The 19,989-nt window shown below is 57.9% G+C and overlaps 1 protein-coding gene across 5 annotated transcripts in view; it reads left to right on the forward strand.

The window, feature by feature from the left end:
* The window catches only part of GRM4 (glutamate metabotropic receptor 4), a 113,240-nt gene that overhangs the window by 18,567 nt on the left and 74,684 nt on the right, over positions 1–19,989 (forward strand). The window contains exon 1 of one of the 5 annotated variants that reach the window (XM_040249083.1): positions 14,994–15,174. The exons of the other annotated variants lie outside the window; for them this stretch is intronic. The gene's annotated coding sequence lies outside the window, so the exon portion shown is untranslated. Of the gene's footprint in view, positions 1–14,993; positions 15,175–19,989 lie in introns of those variants that run through there. 5 annotated transcript variants of the gene reach the window in all.

The raw sequence follows: 19,989 nt of genomic DNA on the forward strand, positions 1-19,989 counted from the left end.
GGGCCTCAAGGGCCAGGGTCAGACCCAGGCCTGAACCGAGCGGGGAGCTGGGTGAGGGGAGGGAACACAGCCCCGGTGGGGAGGGCGGGGAGGCGGCGCTGGCGCTGGGCTGCCCGTTCTCTCTGCGCCCCCACTCCCTGCGGGTGGGGTGCTGCCATATAGGGTGCATTGCCCCGGTAGCTCTCGAACCTGGCGGCTCATCATAGTTACCTGGGAGCGCTGGACTCCTGGGCCTCCGGCTGCTGAGGGGCCCCGGGGCCCGGTCTGCATCTGCAAACCTGTAGGGAGGCTTGGCAGGCCGCTGGACAGACCTCTGAGCCCTCCCTCCGTGTCTGGTGTTCCTGTGCCGTCTGGCTTCTCCAGGGGGTGCTCCTGCTCACCCTGCAGCCCTCTAGAGCCCACTCCCTCCCCGGTGCACCCTCAGGTTGCAAGACCTGTCTGAATATGGGAAGTTTGGGGGTAGAAGCAGCGCTGGACTGCTGGACTGGGGGTAGTCCTGACCGCTGGACTGGCAAACAGGCTCATTATGAGGGATAGAAAGGAGCGAGTGGAGGCTTTTCAGGGCATCTGGGTCGACCTGCTGGAGATGTGCTGGAAGGAGGTGAGTGACGCTGTAGAGGGGCTGAACCTGGGGAAACTCAAGCTCGCCTGCTGGTTTCTGGCTCCCTGTCCCTGATCTAGACCTTGGTTGGCCCATGTGGCAGAATCCGTTCACTGCAGACTTCCCTGGGGGTCCAGTGTCTAAGACTCCTTGCTCCCAACGCAGGGGCCCGGGTTTGATCCCTGGGCAGGGAACTAGATCCCATATGCCACAACTAAAGATTCCTCATGCCACAGCTGAAAAAAAAAAAGATCCTGCCTGCTACAACGAAGAGTGAAGATCCTGAGTGCTGCAGCTAGGACCTGGCGTGGCTAAATAAATAAATAATACATATTTAAAAAAGAATCCATTCACTCACTCATTCGCTCACTGATGCACTCGCTGAATCTGTACTGAGCGTCTCCTCCGGGCCTTGCTCCGCTGGCACGGTGGTCTCCATCTGGCTGCACGTTGGCATCAGCTGGGGAGTGTAAAATACCTGGGTATCCAAGCCTCATCGCAGCAATTCAGGTTTAAATGCTATGAGATGGGACCTGGGCTCCCCAGCTGATACTCACGTGCAGCCCAGGTGGAGAACTGCCACGCTTAGCAACTTTATCCATCAGGAAACAAAGCAGATGGGGGCCTGGCCCTTGAGGGTTTCCGTGTTTGAAGGGAAGGCAGGCAGTGAACAGGTAAAACGCGTAGATATGTAATTATCGGAGGGGAGCAGTTCCCTGCAGGACAAAGCCAGGAAGTGGCTGGAGAGCCGTGGCGGGTGGAGTGCCCATTGAGAGAGGATGGCTGGAGGTGAACTTTTTTTTTCTTTAAACTTTTTATTTTGTATTGGGGTATAGCTGATTAACAATGTTGTGATAGTTTCAGATGAACAGCAAAGGGATTCAGCCATTTTCCCCAAACCCTCCCTCCCATCCAAGCTGCCACATATCATTAAGCATAGTTCCATGTGCAATACAGTAGGCCCTTGTTGGTTATCCATTTTAAATATAGCAGTGTGGACATGAGGAGGTGGACTTTTTGAAGAGGGGACATTTGTGCATAAACTTGAGTGAAGAGGGTTGTCCTATGGCTATCTGGAGAGAGAGTGGTACAGGGAACAGCAAGTGCAAAGGCCCTGGGGCAAGACTGCTTTGTTGACCCAGGAGCTCAAGCAGGAGGACCCGGTGAGCTGGGGGGCAGGGAGGGGAGGACCAAGGGGGCTCTAAAACCCATGTCCTGTCCCTTCTGTCTACGAAGGGTATTGTGGGAGGTGGGGCACCAGGACTTTGGTGGCCTTGGCGAGTCACTGGTTCTCTCAGGAGTTCAGTTCCCTCACCTGTAAGACAGGAAGGTGCTTCCTGACCAGTCCCTGTGAAGCCTCAGAGGCGATGGGGAGGAGAGGTAAGGACAGAGCCCTCCCTGTGGGGAGGCTCTCCCTTGCTGCCATTCACTGCCAAGCTCCTGGTACCTCTTCCAACTCCTCCCCCTGTGTTTCCCCGCTCTCCTCACCCACCCCTTGCTAGCCTGAGGACGAACAGAGCTGGAGGCTAGAGGGAGGCAGGTGGGGACCCTCGGGAAGTAGCAGTCAGTGGTTAAAGCCTGTGCCCTGGGCCAGATGGCCTGGTTCATACTCCTGCCCTGCCATTCATTATGTGAGAGGCACCTCTTTGTGCCTCAGTTTCCTCGTCTATAAGGTGGAGCCCCTTGTTGCCCCCACCTCATAGGGCCTTGTGAGGTTTACACGAGGAGTACACAGAAAGTGCTCAGGGTGGTACCTGGCATGGAGACTCTGGGTACTAGCTGAGTCCCTGGTCATGAGGGTCAGCCCACAGCAATGGCCTTAGAGGCAGCCACACAGTGGGCCCCTCAGATCCTGGCCCCCAGATCACTCAGCCTCTGGCAGAGTCACTACCTTTCAGGGTGCAGATGTTGAGTGATAAGAACGGGCAGCTGAAAGCATGGTGGGCGCACAGTAGGGCCAATAGTTTTGTTCTCTTCTGCTGTCAGCATCCAAGGGGCCTTTGGGGGATGTGTGGTCTGAGCCACGGCAGGGTCAGGGCTCTGTGGGGTGGAGGGGCAGGTCACTGGCTTTTGTCTGAGAAATGACTGGTGAGTGCACCCAGTTCTCCCTGTGAGACGGCCCTGGGGTCCTCCCGACTCTCACACTGTTAGGTGAGGGGGAGGGCTGAGGGTCTCCTTACCAGAAGCCTTTCACAGCTCAGGGGCCTGCGTCCTGGGCCTGGCTCTGCTGCTGACTCACTGTGTGACCTTAGGTGGTTGGCTGCCCTCTCTGTGAGCCAAGGGCGTGTGATTAAGTGGGCTCCGACCCTGGTCCTTTACCTGGAGCCTTCCCTGCAGGAGCACTCAGCTCACTCCCCAGGGTCCAGGCTGCCACCCTGGGCCTTCCTGGATCATGGGCCAGGCTTTCCAAAGCCCACTTCCATGACTAAGCCTTGACCAGGCCCTCCTTCTCGAATGCCCTTCTTGAGGTCTGATGGGCAAAGTCGGACTCCTCCAAGTCCTGACTCAGCATCCAAAGGCTTTCCTGGCCCCCTGGGGTACACTGGGGGTCTCCCTGAAGTTCACTAGCATGGCAAGGGCAGGATTAAGGTGGTTCTCTCCTGGTCATCCCCTCATCCCCAGTGCCTGGCCTGAAGACAGACAGACAAGACAGACAGACAAATCAGGGAGCCTGCCAGCCTTGGGACCAGGTGTTGGGGAACTGACCCTGCCCGGGGCAGGGGCGGGGCTCTCGGGGCTGGGGGGTTGAATCCACCACACAGCCCCCTGCCCATCCTGGAATGAGCTGTGTGCTTTTCAGTTCCCCCCCAATTTATTAAACTAGCATTTTTATGACTGAGAAAATGAAAAGAAGGCACATTCTACTGTATTTTCCCATTGGCCTTTACGCTTGCCCCTGGCTCGGGGCCCTGGGCTGGGTGGGATGAGGAGACGTAGGCCAGCCTTCGGTTGCTGGGGGAGGGAGCAGGGGCGCCTTGCTCCCAGCCCTCTTGCTGTCCCTGTGTGCGGCTCTCTGCCCCACTGTGTCTGTTCTGTTTTCGTCCATGTCCTCCTCCTCTCCCTCCGGGTCCCTTCCGGACTCTCTCTGGCTCTCTCACCAGGTGACCTGGGGCAGCCTCCTTCCGGACATGTGGTTCAGGCAGGAGCGGGAAGCGGCTGCCAAGCCCACCTGCTCCTGGCCATGCGCCTCCCAGCCTTGCGCCCACCCTGGACACCCACCCACCTCATGCCCAACCCACGCAGGCTCCCCTCCCCTGACGTGGGGCGCCCCCGACAGAGCTCCAGAAAGTTCCTTGGAAGTAGGCCTGGCCACGGTCAGGGCTCCACTTTGCCGGCCTGCGGGTGACTAGGGCCGCCTCTGCGTCCTTCCCAGGGGAGACCAGGCCAGGCATACGCGTGTGGGCCTGCTTCTGAAGGGGAATATCCCGGTTTGGCCACAGACCGCTCAGTGACCTTTGGCAGAGCTCATAACCTCTCCGAGCCTAGTTTCCGGTCTCTGCGATGAGTTGGAAGGCTGTAGAGCGGCCAGCAGGAGAAGGCAATGGCAACCCACTCCAGTACTCTTGCCTGGAAAATCCCATGGACGGAGGAGCCTGGTGGGCTGCAGTCAGAGTCGGACACGTCTGAGCGACTTCACTTTCACTTTTCACTTTCCTGCATTGGAGAAGGAAATGACAACCCACTCCAGTGTTCTTGCCTGGAGAATCCCAGGGACGGCGGAGCCTGGTGGGCTGCCGTCTATGGGGTCGCACAGAGTCGGACACGACTGAAGCGACTTAGCAGCAGCAGCAGCAGCAGCAGAGCGGCCAGCACCGGGCCTTGTACCCAGAGGTGCTGGAGGGACCGTAGCCATGGTGGGGGCTGCCCTGTGCACATGCGTGAAGTGAGGCTGGTGGCTCTCCCTGCCCCTCCCCCTCCTTCCCTCCCCGCTTCCCCTCCTCTCCCCTCCCACCTCCCTCCTCCCCCCTCCCACCTCCCTCCTCCCTGGGCCTCGCCTTCTCCCTGCAGTGTCAAGAAGGGCCCCAGGGTGCTCTGCTCAGCGGCCGTCCCAGCGCCGGGGCAGTGATGGGTCTGTAGGGCCATCACAGCTGAGCTGTCTGGAGGGCCGGAGCCCTGTGAGCCCCACCCCCGCCCGGGGCACGGCGGGGAGGGCCCCGACAGTCCTCCATGCCTCCTGTCAGGGCTGCGCAGTCAAGAGAGGCGACCTCGTCCTCTGTCCCCCTGGCCTGTGCCAGGACTGCTGGGCGGTAGGGGTGCCTGCGGTCCCCCCCCAACTCCAGGGCTGAGCAGCGTCCCCCCACCAGGGTCAGGTCCTGGAAGCTGCCAGAGTATCTAGGGTGGCCCCCCTCAGAGGGGCAGGAAGATGGCAATGCTCAACCCTTAGGAGTGAATTCAAGGTGAGAGATTTGAGGTTTGGGCCCTGAGGGATGTGGCTTTCGGGGTTAGCTCAGTTCAGAGAGGAGACCAGCGGAAAGTGGGGTGCAGGGAAGTGGGGTGCCCCCAGCTCGCACAAAGAGCCCCGTTTATTTCATTAAAGATGAATGGCGCCCTTCACATGGGTCTGACAGGAAGGGATTTCCCTCTCTCACCAGGCATCATATATTTTAATAATGTACTCTTTCAAGCATACGGGAAATTATAGAGAATAAGATAATGAACTGCCCCTGGCTTGGTCAAATATTGATATTTTACTCTAATTGTGTCAAAACTTTTCCTTTTAAGAAAGAAAACATTGCAAATATAATCAGAGGTCCCCGCTTACGCCTCCTCCCACTCCTCTTCTTTCTCTTCAGAGATAGCCCCAGCCTTCTCCCAGATGAGTTGCTTTTAATTCCTTTAGTTCCTGTGCACTTGAAAAAATATATATATACATGTATGTGTGCTTAGTCACTCAGCCGTGTCTGACTCTTTGCGACCTGTGGACTGTAGCCCACCAGGCTCCTTTGTCCATGGGGATTCTGCAGGGAAGAACACTGGAGTGGGTAGCCTTTCCCTTCTCCAGGGGATATTCCCAACCCAGGGACTGAACCCAGGTCTTCCACATTGTGGGCGGTTTCCTTACCATCTGAGCCACCAGGGCAGCCTAAGAATGCTGGAGTGGGTAGCCTAACCCTTCTCCAGCGGATCTTCCCACCCCAGGAATTGACCGTGGTCTCCTGCATTGCAGGCAGATTCTTGCCCAGTTGAGCTACCAGGGAAGCCCATATATATGTATGTATCTCTCCATAAATGGTGCTTGGCTCTGTTTTGCATGCGATAGGATGATGGATACAGGATCATACTGTGTGTGTTCTAGGGGCGAGTAATGTCACACTGTTCCTCAGTTTGCCTGTTTTTAAACATGTTTATTTATTTGGCCGTGTCGGGTCTCAGTTGAGTCACGCAGGGTCTTTTGTTGAGACACATGGACTCTCTAGTTGCGGTTCAAGGGCTCTAGGGCACGCAGGCTCAGTTGCCCCGTGACATGTAGGATCTTAGTTCTCTGACCAGGGATCGAACCTGCGTCCCCTGGGTCGGAAGACAGATTCTTAACCACTGGACCACCAGGGAGGTCCCTCTGAGGTCTGCTTTGTTCTCCTTTGCCACGTAGCTCTCTGCTCTGACAGTGCCCACTGTCTGTTCCGTGTGGCCACCTAGGCAAGTTCCCTGATGGCCTCTCTGTGTGACTCTTTTTGCCAGTGTCTCCTTGTGCTCTCGGAGAGTTTCTCGTGGGTCTTACCCAGGAGCGGAATTACAGACTCATGGGCAATATGCCTCTTTTACTCTTCCCACGGCTGCCACATTGCTCCCCACATTCTGTGCCAGGACACTGGTTTCCAAACCTGCCTCACCACTGGGATCCCCAGGGCCTTACTAACACAGGTGTTGCCGGGGTGCCTGGGCCTGAGCTGGCCCTGTAAGGAGACACTCAGGGTGTGGAGTCTTATTTTATCAGTCCTTGGGGGCTTCCTGGACCTGCACCTAGAGCTGCCCCTCCTGGGTCTGCCGTGTTCTCACTGTGTGCCTTTGGGCCAGGTGCTGGGTCTCTCTGAGCTGGGGTGCCCTCATGTGTAAAATGGGGATGGCAGTGATGGTGAGGAGCCAGTCAGGCTGGCCCTTTCTCCCTAGGGTGTAGGTGTGGTGTGTCCAGGCTGGCCGCAGCCCGGCTGGGCTCTGGCTTCATCCAGAGGAGAAGTGTCCCCTCTGACGCCCCCTGTGAAGTCATGCTTGGATTCCTTGTTTTGCCCAACAAACAGCAGACTGTGCCATGCTCTAGAAACAGGAAGTCTGGGCAGAGAACCCAGAGCTTGGGCATTAAATGGGCAGTGATTCAATGACAGACACGAGTGCTCTAATGGGAGCGGGCTAGGTGCCCTGAAGGTGGGTGAGAGGGGCCCCTTGACCTGCCTCGGGGGAGGGATCAGGGAAGGCTTCCTGTAGGAGGACGACTAGCTGAGGCGCACCAGCCAGGAGACAATTAACTAGGTGGGGGGCATGCTGGTGGGCAGGGGAGGGCATTCCAGGCAGAGGGATCTGTGTCCAGAGACCCGGTGGTGAGAGTGAGAGATGGGCGGGGGAGCCCGGCGTGCCTGGGGGGTGGCTGTGCTGCCCACCTGGGTGCGGGGCTGGGGCAGACCAGGCACCTGCCTTCCCTGCACGGGCTGCCCTTGACTGCGGGGGGGGGGGGGGGGGGGGTCGCAGCTGGAAGGGGTTTATGGGAAGCCTGAAGTGTGAGGAAATGTTAAGTGCCTTCTGAGTACTTTGATTATTTTAAATTGCTTAAGTGGTTTCTAAGATGGTCCTAAGTACCCTGGTGACACAGACCCAAAATCAATTAGGAGAGCACACCACACTCACAGGGGGAGAGAGCCCCTCCCCCGCCTCCCCTCCCCCCTCCCCCGGGCCTGGACCCAGACCCCCTCCTCTCTCCTCCCAGCACCAGACCGCAGGTCCCCCGCCCCTGTGCTGGGCTCCCCTGACTTTGAGTCCTGGCCTCTTTCCCCAGCATCTCAGGTGGGGTGAAAGGGGTGGATGGGGGGAGAGGGGGTTGCGGGGTGGTCCTGAGAGGGTCTCCTGTAATGATGCTTCTCTCTCCTGAATGAGCCTCTGTCTGGCTGCAGAGTACCTGGAGCACCCTCAGGGTGGCCTCCTGGTCAGCTAGGGCATCACTGTGTGAGCGTGTCCAGTCTCCCCTGGGGGCCCAAGCTGGACCCCAGCCCCAGCCTCACCTGGGGCCCCACCCCTCCCTGTGTGCCTTCCAGAGAGCTCTCAGCCTGAGCGTGGCTGCTGTGTCGGCCTGTTCCGGGCACCGTTCACCAGCGTGCGGGGGGTGTGTGCACACACGTGTTCCCCACCTCCATTTTCACGCACTCGCAGCCCCCACTGGGTGAGCTCATGGCGTGTGGCTCCCAGGACTGCCTGCCTGCTTCCCGTCTCCTCAGGCCAGACCCTTGCTAGTTTCTGATCTTGTACTTTCATAAAACAGCCTTGACGGGGGACTTCATGATCAGCTGCTTCACACATCTCTGTAGGGGTATTCCTACTAACGAGTGCTGGGCCAGAGGGCAAGTGTGTGTGTAACTTCTTGTACTCTTGTCAGCAAGGGGTGAGGGCTGGACTCAGCGGTGCCCGGTGGCCAGGAGCGTGGCCCCAGAGGCGGCCCTGTGCCTGGTTCTGACTTGGCGTCCACGCAGCCTCAGGTAGCAGGTTGTGGGAGGCAGGGCCGAGCTGGGCCCTGGCCCCCAGCTCAGGAGCTGCCCAGAGGAGCCAGTGGGCTTCTGTCATGTGGGCTTGTGTGGCTGGGGGTGGGGGGCGTGAGGTTTCTGAGCCTCCTCCTCGGCCATGTCTGTGCACGTCCAGTGGACCCTCTTTACCAGGAGATGTGGTGGGGAAGGCTGGGGTGCTGGGTGGTGGGAAGCAGGAGGTGGGAGGGCCCTGCTTAATTGGAGCGGTTGTCCTGGGAGTGACAGGTGCGCAGGTGCTCTCCGGGGGGGCGGGTGGAAAGGTGGATGTGGCAGGTGGAGCGTAGGAGGCAGAACCAGGTGTCCATGGGATACTGTGGGCGCAGGACTCAGGGGTGAGGAGAGGTGCCCAGCTGGACTGCAGGCCTGAGGCTGGGGGACTGTGGCTTTGCTTGATTCCTGCTCAGGATGAAAACCCCCAAAGCCCAGGAAATTCAGCTCTGGGGTTGCAGTCCAGTGTGGTGGCTGAGGGAGGGGGTGGGCAGGGGGCCAGGCCGGCAGGGAGGGGAGAGGACCTCCCTGGCACCGTTTGCTGTGGACACGAGGGCTGCATGGGGGAGGAGGCAGGAGCCCTGGCCTCCAGGGTGGCATTGCTTTGGCAGCCTGCCTTGTCCACCTTGACTGCAGCGCCTGCCACTGCCAGTCTACTTCTCCTGGGTCCCTCCCCAATGCCCCCACCACGTACAGCCTGCTAGCCTCTGCTTCGGACGTTCCCTCAGCCCCTGAAGAATGCGCTGTCCATCTTTTCTTTACATTAAAAAAAAATCAGGTATAACTTATACACAGGAAAGTACAAACTTCAAGACACTACTTGATGAGCTTCTATAAATGTATTAATGCATACCTGTATGGCATCAAGATACAGAAAGATTCAGAGCATTTTCAGTTCTCTAGAACATTCCTCTGAGCCCCTCCCAGTCCATATCCCGCTCTCCCCAAGGCTAATCGATAGCCTGATTTCTAACAGCACGGATTGGTTTTGCTTGGTTTTGGGCTTCACGGAACCGGAATCATACAATCAGTCTTTTGCTTGTGGCTTCTTCTTTCACTCACATTATCTGTGAGATTCCCCCACATAGCTGGACGTTTTGGTGATTTTCTCTTCTTCATTACTCCGTACTATTCCACTGTGTTGGAACTATTGCAAACAATAGTTCACTGTATAATGGTATAGCATTCATTTACCCATTCTGCTCCTGCTGGGTGTCTGGGCTGAAGCCAGTGTTTGGCTATTAGGAATAAAACTCTCCTGAACATTTGTGTATATGTCTTTTAGTGGACGTAAGTGTTCCTTTATATTATATTTATAAATGTTGGTATATATGATTGCTGACTCTTTGGCTGCATGAATGATTAGATTTAGGAGGAACTGCCAAACATTTCCCCAAAGAAATGATACCTTCTGGCTACATTTTATTTTGCTTTGGAAATTCCACCTTTACTTCGAAGGCCCGTCTCAAATGCCAGCTGTCCTGACATCCTGATGGATAACAGCACTGGTCACTTGGGTGTCAGCACTAAAGATGCAGTTGTGTCCCTCTTCTCCTCTGTTCTGTCTGTAGGGCCTGGAGCCTCATGAGTCCTTCATTTGGCTCCGTGTCTGGAGTTTCATATAGGTTATCTGATGTAAGTCACTGGCTGGGAAGTTGGTAGTCCTGGCCCTATTCTACAGGCGAGGAAACTGAGGCTTGTCTGGAAAGCAGGGGGAACCCACAGCACTGTCTCTCCCCGAAGCCTCTGCTCATTCCACAGCTCTTGGCGGCATGTGTTTGGAATTTCTTGCTCTTTTTCAGCTCGCCCACTTTGATTTCACTCGGCCTCATATTCTAGTCCGGGGGTTGTTGAATTAAATCTCGTGGGTGACCTAGTTAGCTTGTGACCCAGCCAGCTCCTGAAAGATCTGTCAGCTTTTCCTCCATCCTGAGTCTGTACCCTAGAATCAGGGCTTTCCAGGTTGGGATGGGGTGGGAAGGCCGAAGAAACCCACCCGTATGAAATTAAAGCCCTTTTCTGGCATGGCCAAGGTTTGTACCTTGTCAAAATCCCTTTCCATTGGGTGTGACAATCCCAGAGACCACAGGCTAGCCACCGTCACTTGCATTTTCCAAGTGAAAACACTGGAGCCCAGGCAGGTGATGTGGCCTGCCTAGAGTTGTCACGGAGCCTGGGGTGAGGGCCTTGGCCTTGAACTCCGGCCTTCCAGGCATGTGCTGTAGTGTTGTAGGGGTGGTCTGAGAGCTGATGGAGAATGGGAGTTAGGCTGAGAATCCAGCAAGGGTTGTCGCAGGGCCGCTTTGGGGAGCTGGAAAGGCTCTTTCAGGTCATTGATTTACTAAGTGCTCTCTTAGAGCCCCAAAAGCTCTGCTGGGTGTTTCAGGGGCAGATCCCCAGAGCAGCCTGGAGGCTCCTGTCCGTGGTCCTGAAATTGTACTTGGCTGTTGGGGAGCACGGGAGGGCAGTCAAGCTGGCCTTGCGGTCGCTGTGGTGTCCCAGGAGGTGTTATCCTGCCAGTTTTGGTGGGAGCTGGGCATGTGGCTGGGCAGACGGTGCGGGCGCCTTGATATTTTAATTGAAGCCTGGAGACACAGTTGCTCTCTCTGCTGTGCTAACAATGTACAGAATAAATAATTCAGCGGTGGCTGTGTTGGGCCTGCTGTTCCCACCCATGGGGGTGGCCACACATGTGCCCAACGTGCAAGCTGCCGGGTGAGCCAGGAGCTGCTATTATGGGCTGGTGGCTGGGCCAGAGGTGGCATGTTGCCATTCTAACAGGGCCCTCGTCACCTCTCAACCCCTGAGAATCGGTTTCCTCCCAGGCAACTCCTGAGGAGAGGTGAGTGGATCTCGGGGCTAGCCTCTCCCACATGCTGCAGTTAAGTGGCACTTAAAGGTCCGTTTGTCCTCAGAGCAGCCTGAAATGGCAGCAACCTGGAGGAAAAGCCCCTCTTAATGGGTATTCTCCCTGGGCTGTGTTTGAACGGGTTCCATTGGATTCAGCAAATATTTATGGAGCTCTAAGTTTATGCAAGATACCGGAGCAGGTGGTGGGGATGGGAGAGGGTGCCAGTGAATAAATCTGGGTCCTTCCTTCCTGGATGGGGCGGTAGGACATGCATCTGATTTGTCACAGCTCAAGTTGGAGGTGTGGGAGGGCTGTGGTGGAGGCGCAGGTGAGGGTGTGAGGGGGCTCAGAGGAGGGAGAGGTCAGTTCTGACAGGGCATGCATAGGTGGCTGCCTTGAGGAGGTGTTCTGCAGGCAGAGAGGGAGCCATGACGGTGCTCCAGTGGAAAGGACAGGTATGATTGGAACTCCAGGTGTGTCTGGTATGGAGGCAGCAGGGCTTGTGACCTGGAAGAGGGTCACTGGAGAGAGAGTTGGGAAGGATTAGGAGCCAAGGCCAAGAGTGTGGATTTGATCCAGTAGGATGGTGCCTTGGTCCGGTTTGGGGTTAAAATATTCCTCTGTGTGTGGAGAGGAGGGTTGGTTGCAAGTTAAGACCTGCGGTGGAGAGAGTGGTTAGGAGACCAGTGGAACATTTCAGATTGGAGGTTATGGCGGCCTTAAATGTAATGTTATCGTTCACTCATTCCTTCCTTCATTTGCCAATCAGTGAGCCATATGTTGGCTAAGTTAGGAATAGAGCAGGGAGCCATCACATGCCACCCTTGCCCACACGGAGCTGACCTTCTAGCAGGGGAGAAAGACAGTAAACACACCATAACTCACGTGGCGACAGGCGCCGTGGAGGAAAACTGCAGAGCGCCAGAGGTTTCGAGAGTGATGGAGGAGGCGAAGGGCTAGTCTACGGTGGTCGGGGAAGGGGCCTGTGAATATAGACCGAGGCAAGTGAGGAAAGGAGCCAGGTGCCTGGCTGGTGTGGGGGTGAAGGGCACGGCCGGGGTCAGGGCCCCAAAGCTGGAGCAGCCCTGGTCCATCTGAGGAATGAGGAGACTGCTCGGAGAGGAGGAGAGTGCTGCTGAGCTGGGTCCGCAGAAGGTCTGGGTCCCGGGACAGAGAGTGACTGTCCACTCCAGGGGCATGAGCGGCCTTTGGATGGTCTTAAGCAGAAAGTGACGAGATCAGATTTATGGTCTCAGAGGCTGCCATGTGTGGACTGAACGTGTCGCTGTGTCCAAGGCAGGCACAGAGGAGTCTGTGTGCAACGGCCCTCCCTCCCTTGCTCCCCTCCTGCCAGGGACAATCAGCCCCCGAGCCCCCTCCCCAGAAGGCCCCTGAGGGGGCTGCCCGGAGGCCTGGCAATTCTGCAGAGCCCTGTTCTTCCTGCCCCCTGCCTGACACCCTTGGTCCCCAAACCTGAGCCTCCACAGCTGGGACCCCCAGCCTGCCTGGATGGGCCTGGTCCAGGGCCCTCTCTGAGCCCCGGGCACCATGCGTTGAGCATCATGGCAAATGTCTCCCTCACGGAGCTGGTGTGAGGTTTAAGTGGGAGAATGTCTGTGGAAGCTGTAGAAGGAAGGCCGTGATTATTACAGATTTCAGAGCTGGGGGGCAGAGCAAATGAGAATGGTCCAGGGGGTGCCCAAGAGTAGTTATTTAGGAACCTGTGACTCCAGGCCTGGCTGCAACATACGTGGGTTCAAAGCCTGCAGGGAAGCGGATGCTGGACAGACTGCTGAGGAGGTGGACGGAGCGGGGCGCACTCTGGTCCTGAGGGTGAGGCAGCGACACCTGATGCCTGTGCCCTAAGCTGGGGACTGAGTCCTGTCCTTACAGGAGGTACCGTCTCAGTTTCCCCTGTACCCTGAGTGCCCTCCAGCCCCTTCCCACCAAGAGGTGGGAGTCAGGAGGGTGTTTCCTCCTGTAGCCTGCTGTGGGCATCAGGAAGGGCGGAGTGGTCCCTGCAGTAGTCAGGCCTGAGCTGACTGGTGACTGGGGGCTCCGCAGTTTCTCTGTGGGGTGGAAGATGGGGAGCATGAGCAATGCCCCCCTCCTCCCAAATGAAGACACTCCGATGCACACAGCAGGCTCCGTCCCTCCCTGGGACGGTGGTTGAGTTAACTGTCGCTTGTAGTTTTGGCCCCTGGAAGAGGGCATGGCAACCCACTCCAGTATCTTTGCCTGGAGAATCCCCATGGACAGAGGAGCCTGGCGGGCTACAGTCCATGGGGTTGCAAAGAGTTGGACACGACTGAGCGACTGAGTACCCAGCATGTGTTTTGGGTAGAGAGCTGGCAGTGAGGCCCAGACGAGGGCGCATTCATCGTGGGGCTGCTTCTGGGGAAAGCCGTCCGATTGCCGTGGGGAGCTGTGGGCCTGCTGAGGTCCTCCAGGCACCGCTGATAGAGCTGTGAGCAGGGAGACACTGCCTCCCTGGGGCAGGGGCGCGGGGGACTAAAAGAAAGGGCCCATTTAATTTAATTCTGTGTTTTATTGCTTGTTGGATAAATAACCTCATTAAGATGGAAGGTAGGGGATGGACCGGGAAGTTTGATTAATTTCGAGCTGGTTTCTCATTTGTTAATTTTCTCCCAGTTCAGCAGGATTATTAAAACAAATTATAGAACTGCTCTCTCCTCCCTGGGCTGGAGGGGAGCTTGGTTCACAGTGGGGACCCTGCCCCCCTTTTCTACTACAGTTATTTAGGTACAATTTGGGATGAGGGACAAGGCCTTCTCCATCTCAAGGTCTCTGGGCAAGGCCCTCGTTTCCTGTTGGGGGTCTTCACATCCCTCAGCCTCACGGAAGAGCTGGATACGGAGGGAATGGCAGGGGGTGCTGGTTAGCCAGGGCACCCCCCCTCCAGCAGGGCCTCCTGGGGTGAGGGGCAGACTTGCCAAGTCCAGCCGCCACCCCCACCCACGGTATTCAGGGTAGGAGGGCAGATGGGAGAGCATGGCGGTTAGACATACAGCCTCTGGGCGCCCCCTGCGGTGCCCAGTCCCTTGGTCCCCCTCCACCCCCACTGACCCTGTCAAGGACCATTAGCCCTCGCCCACCTTGAGCTCTGGCCCTGCCAGACTGGATCTCCCGTTGGCTGGATCGGCCCGCAGAAAAACTACCCCTTGCTGGGTGGTGATGGGTGACAGTGGTCAGCTCTTTCCTGCTCACTGTGGGCAGTTGTGAGTTCCAGCTGCCTGATGGGCGGCTGGGCAGGTGGTGAAGTATCAGGGGATGTTATGCACATTCTTTTGTGCTCCCCCAACTGTGCAGTGAATGCTGCCCCTGCCAGTACTGATTATACTGGAGTGTGCATGTGTGTGCGTGCACCTCTCCGGGACACCCTTGGCGCGTGCACGTGAGCAGGCCCTTCAGTCTGGGTGGACTGACGGAGCCTTCCCCAGCCCAGACAGGCCAGCAGGCGTGCTCGTGTCTGTGTGTGGTCCCTCCTTCCCGGCTCTGCTCCCATCGGCTGATACTCTGCAGCGTGAGGCTGAATTATTTGGAGTGTTCACCTTGCCCCCGCCGCCCTGGGGGTGACCGTGGGGAGATCTGTCTCCACCTACCTTCTTGTGGCCTGGGGACCACAAGAGTCCCCTGGAGAGCGGCTGCTCCCAGTTGTCTCCTGACCCTCCACTCCCTGAGTGCGCCCTGGAGGACCAGCCAGCAGTCTCCTCTCCAGGCCTGAGCTGGAGGAAGGCGTGGGTGCAGGAGAGCTGCCAGGCAGGGCAGTTAGCCCTCCACCCGGGGCCAGGGCAGGGGGCCAGCCTGGCCTCTGACTCCTGAGCTGAGGAGCGGGTGAGATGCCTCTGTCCCTGTGACTCACAGGTGGTTGGGCTGCCAGTCCTGTGAGGCGCAGCTCACTTCAGAGCCTCCTCCAAGAGAGAGGAGTTATATTAAGATAGTGAGAAGGGCCGAGGGTCAGGGGACACGAGGGGGTGGGGCTGCTTCAGGTGAGCTGTTCTGTGACAGCCTGTCTGAGAAGGTGATGTTTGATCAGAGATGTGAATGAGTGAAGGGGTGCGCCCTGTGTGTGAGGGGGGTGGGAGCCAGCAGGACAGCAGACACGGCAGGTGCAAAGGCCCTGAGGCCAGGCCATGCTGGGGCTCAGGGAATGTTCGGGGAGGTCCCTGTGGCCGGAGGGAAGCGAGTCGGGGGAGGGGGTTGGTAAGAGCTGACATCCGCAAGGCCGCAGGGGCGGGGGAGGAGCGTGGGAGAAGGCCGCAGGTGTGGGGGAGGGGCGGGGGAGGAGCGTGGGGGACTCTGTGAATTAGGTGCCTGTGGCCCCTGGCCCCTAGGAAAGGCCAGGATGCACTGGAGGCAAGATCCCTTGTCGGGCTCTGCTCCCAGCAGAACCTGCTGGGGCCTGGCTTCCTGGGCAGTACTTTGGGGACTTCCCTGGTGGCCCAGTGGCTAACACTCCACACCCCCAATGCGGGGGCCAGGGTTCGATCCTTGGTCAGGGAACTAGATCCTGTGTGTGGTAGCTGCTCAATCTTGTCCGACTCTTTGTGGCACCATGAACTGTAGCCCCACAGGCTCCTCGGTCCATGGAATTCTCCAGGTAAGAATTTTTGAGTGGTTGCCATTTCTTGCTCCAGGGGATCTTCCCAACCCAGGGATGGAACCCAGGTCTCCTGCCCTGCAGGCGGATTCTTTACCATCTGAGCCCCCAGGGAAGCCCCGGATTCTGCATGCCACAACTAAGAGTTCACGTGCCACAGTGACGATCAAAGCTCCCACGCACCCCAACTAAGGCCCAGCGCAGCCAAGTAAATAGATGAGCAAATCGACATTAACAAAAAGTAGGCAGACCTTTGCCGCCTCTCCGGCTTTTACGGAGATTCTGGGGCAGGGGCCCAGGTTGTGGACACGGTAGGAGGGACCAAGATCCACTCTGGGCTTCCCTCTGAGAGAAATGTCGGCTCAGATCGCCAGTTGGTGGAGACTAGACACATGGGCTGGGACAGGGGGAGCCTGTGGGCATGTCCTGCCTGTCTCCTCATGGTCTGGACAGGCCCCAGACGTGCTGGTGGCTCTCACCGTGGGCTCAGAGGGAGGCTGGGCAGCAGGGTGGAAGGATTCCCGCCCCTGGCATCGGTGGACCTGGGTTTCCATCAGTAGCTGAGGAATTGAGGCCAACGACTTCTTTCCCATCTGCAGGTCATTGCCTCTAAAATGCAGAAAGTAATGTCCACCTGGAAGGGGTGTTGTCAGGAGTAAAGGAACGAGCTTGAAAGGCACGGTTGCAGGTCAGAACCCAGAGCAGACCTGGGATGAGCATGGTGGGCTGTTCTCCTGAGAGGTGCCCTCGGGATGGAGGAGAGGTTGGGAGGGAAGTCCTGGGGCCAGTGCCTCCGTGAGCTGGTCCCTTGCTGGCGGCCTGGGGCCCTCCCCCTGGGGCTGCTGGGGCATAGCTGAGAGCAGGTCCTCAGTGCCCTGTGGTCCCCACCCTGTCCCAGATCCGGGCACTCTGGGAGCAGGAGGACTGTGATCGCTGGGTGGAATCAGACATTTGTAGGTTTCTGCAGTAGATGGAGGGTCTAGGGAGAGATCCCCCCACCAAATCACACCTGTTATCCTTGGGCCCTTCCAGGGTGAGGCTGAATTTCTGGACTGAGCATCACAAAGGCAGCACCGCAGAGCTGAGGGTGTCAGAGGTGAACCGGTCCCCCCTTGTCTCCCTGGCGAGGTGGCAGAGCGCGGTGGCTGGGGGAGCCTGGCGGCGAGGGTTCAGAGGCAGGTCTTTGGGCAAGTGATTCAACTCCTCTTGGCTTCAGTTCCCTCACCTGTACAGCAGGCTGAATGCTAGTACCCCGGTGACAGGTGTCTGGTGAGGAACATGAGAGCTGAGACCGGAGCCTGGCACACAGGAGGCACTCACTCAATGTTAGGTATTATTGTGATTCTTATTTCATGGTTATTAGGTGAAGAAACCGGGGCACAGGATGGAAGAGGGGGCTGGTTTGAGAATACATGGTGACTTAGTGACAAGTAGAACTCAGGCTTTTCCATCGGGCAGCTTCCAGAGCAGCAGAGGGTGCTGGCAATAGGGCTGAGAGCAGGGTGGCCTCCCCTCTGCCCTGGGCTGAGTCCCTGGCTCCTCCCCACCCTGCTGTGCCACTGGGGCAGCTGCAGAACCCCAGAGCACGGGCACTTTGAAGGAACGGGCTTGGCCCAGAGGACAAGCAGGCAGCTGGCCCTGGACAACTTGGTTGCCTGGGTCCCAGCTCCGGACTCTTCCTCTGGTCTTGGCTGGACTCAGAGTTTAGGGGAGGGCTCACTGAGAGTTTGTCACAGGAGGGAAACGCTTGGAGCTGGAGGGCTTTTGGGGGAAGTTTTTTTTTGGGGGGGGTTTATACGTCTCTCTGTCCCCATGCACCCCCGTAGACCAGGCCACCCTCACCTCTTAACTGGACGAGGGCAGGAACCGTCCCTCTGCACTTGGGGGTTCTCTCTTAGCCTTGGGTCTGCTTTGGGGCAGCTGTGTCTCGCGCTGTGTTCCTGCATCCTCTGTGTGTTTGCCTTTCCTTGAACCAGCCTTGGGCTCCTGGCCACAGGGCCTTTACACCTGCCTCATCTTCCACCTGGGCTGTTTTTCCTTCTTCATCTGGGTATTGCCTACCTGTTCTTCAGGTGTCAGCTCACGCCTCCTCAGGAGGGGTGCCCTAAGCGGATTCAGGGCCTTATTCCAGGTTCTCACGGGCCCCAGACCTCCTCCCAACACATCTCAGACACTGGATGTGTTGCTATGTGTATCCAGTTAGAGACCATCTCTCCCGCAGGACTCTGTTCCATGAGGACAGGGGCTGGTCTGTGTTTGCTCACTGTGGTCTCCCCAGTGTCTACCGTGGCACGGGGCAGAATGAGTGCTCAGTAAGTATACTCTGAATGAATGCACGAAGGGATGAGAGGCCCGTATCACCTCCGTCCTTGCCGGGGCCCAGGAGAGGTGGAGTGGAGCTGGAGATGGGACTTCCACAGCAAACGTCCCCCTAGGGGCACCCCTGGGTGGCATGGCCTCCTTCCTGAGGGTGCTGGTGAGAGATGGGTCAGTGCCAGGCACCCCCAGAGCCTGAGGACAGCGGCGGGTGGGGAGGTGGGGCAGTGGGCAGCCGAAATGGGGGAGGTCCTTGGAGGTAGGTGGTGCCCTGCAGGCTGGGTTCTCAGCAGCTGGCTCTGCCCCAGGGCTGGTGGGAGGCAGCGCTGGGTCTGGGCTGGGGACAGACAGCCCGGAGCAGGGAGAGGTGATGCTCTGTGAGTGGCCACCGCTAGCCTGCCTGTGGTCTTGGCTGAATGGCCGCACTTGGCCAGCCCCTTCCCCGCTCTGCCTGTCACTCAGGCCCCCTTGCTCCAGTGGGACCTCCTCCCTGCCAGCCTGGCGGTGGCCGGGCTATGACATAAATTACCTGGAGTGATGGCGCTGTGTGACTTTTATCGGCTCGTGTGTTCAATAATGTTCACATGTCCCATTATGTCATATTATATTAATACAGAGCCCTATATTCCATGCAGCGCAGCACATTAACCTGACTTGGTAGGACACTGGGCAGATGCCGTGGTTGATCTCATCCCCTCGGCCACGCCCCCATCACTGACCACCAGGTGGGTCCTTCCAGAGGCACCCCGTTCACAAGGTTGTCCCGGCCCTGTCCCCGACTCCCGCAGCTTGGGGGGTGGCTCAGCGGGTGCTGTGGACCAGGCTTCTGGGTGTCACCCCCACATTATGGAGGCCCCGGCCTCTGCCCTTACCTTGCAAGCCCAGGGGGTCATTAAACCTCCATGGAACAGATGTGGAAGCTGAGACTCAGAGATGGGAGGTGTTGGCATCTAGAGATGTGATGAGGAAAGGCCCAGAGCGAGGACTCTTGGCTCCCTGTCCTGGCTGCTTCTCAGGGGGTTGGATGGTGTGGGCAGAGGGCAGGAGGTTGGCAACAAAAGCAGAGTGCATGCCAGGGGCGGGAGAACCCACATGCTAGAGTCAGACAGACTCGAGTTCAGATCGCGCTTGGCCACTTGCTGTGTGATTTTCTTTCATTTTTGGCTGCTCTGGGTCTCCATTGCAGCATGCGATTTCCTTGTTGCAGCACACGGGCTTTCTCTTGTTGCAGAGCACGGGCTTAGTCGCCCCCTGGCATGTGGGGTCTTAGTTCCCTGACCAGGGATTGGACTCTGTGTCCTCTGCATCAGAAGGCAGATTCTTAGCCACTGGACCCCAGGGAAGTCCTCTTGCTGTGTGATTTTGTTTCCGTATTTTCCTGGGCCCCAGTGGTCTCATCTGGAAAATGGAGGTAATAATGGCCTTTGCTTTGTGGGGTTGTGGTATGCACATTAAATGAGAGTCCCCATGGGGTGCTCGGAATGGGTGGAATGGGTGCTCCTGAGACGGCAGCCCCTAGGCCCATTCAGATTCCAGTCACACCTGTGCAGCCTCTGCCCACTGCCGCCCCTCCCGGCTTGCAGGACGCCGGGTCCTGGCCCAACTGTTCCAGGTGTCGGGTACCTGCTGAGCCTCACCCTCAGTTTGGCCCCCTGGGGTACAGCAGCACCTTGGGCTGGTCCCGAGCCCCCGGCCCTTGGACATGTGGGCATGGCCTAGTGCCCAGTGCTGCCCAGCTCCCTGGCTCACAGGCAGCCTCATGGCACAGAGAGCCCTGCTTGGCCGTCAGGTGGGCCGGGGTGGGATGTGACCCTGGGCACAGGCCTCAGCTCTGAGCCATGGCCTCTCATGTCAATCAGGGTGAACGTTTCCTCTCTCCGGGCGCGGG

This window comes from Oryx dammah, unplaced genomic scaffold (genome assembly GCF_014754425.2).
Source record: "Oryx dammah isolate SB20612 unplaced genomic scaffold, SCBI_Odam_1.1 HiC_scaffold_11, whole genome shotgun sequence".
NCBI lineage: Eukaryota > Metazoa > Chordata > Mammalia > Artiodactyla > Bovidae > Oryx > Oryx dammah.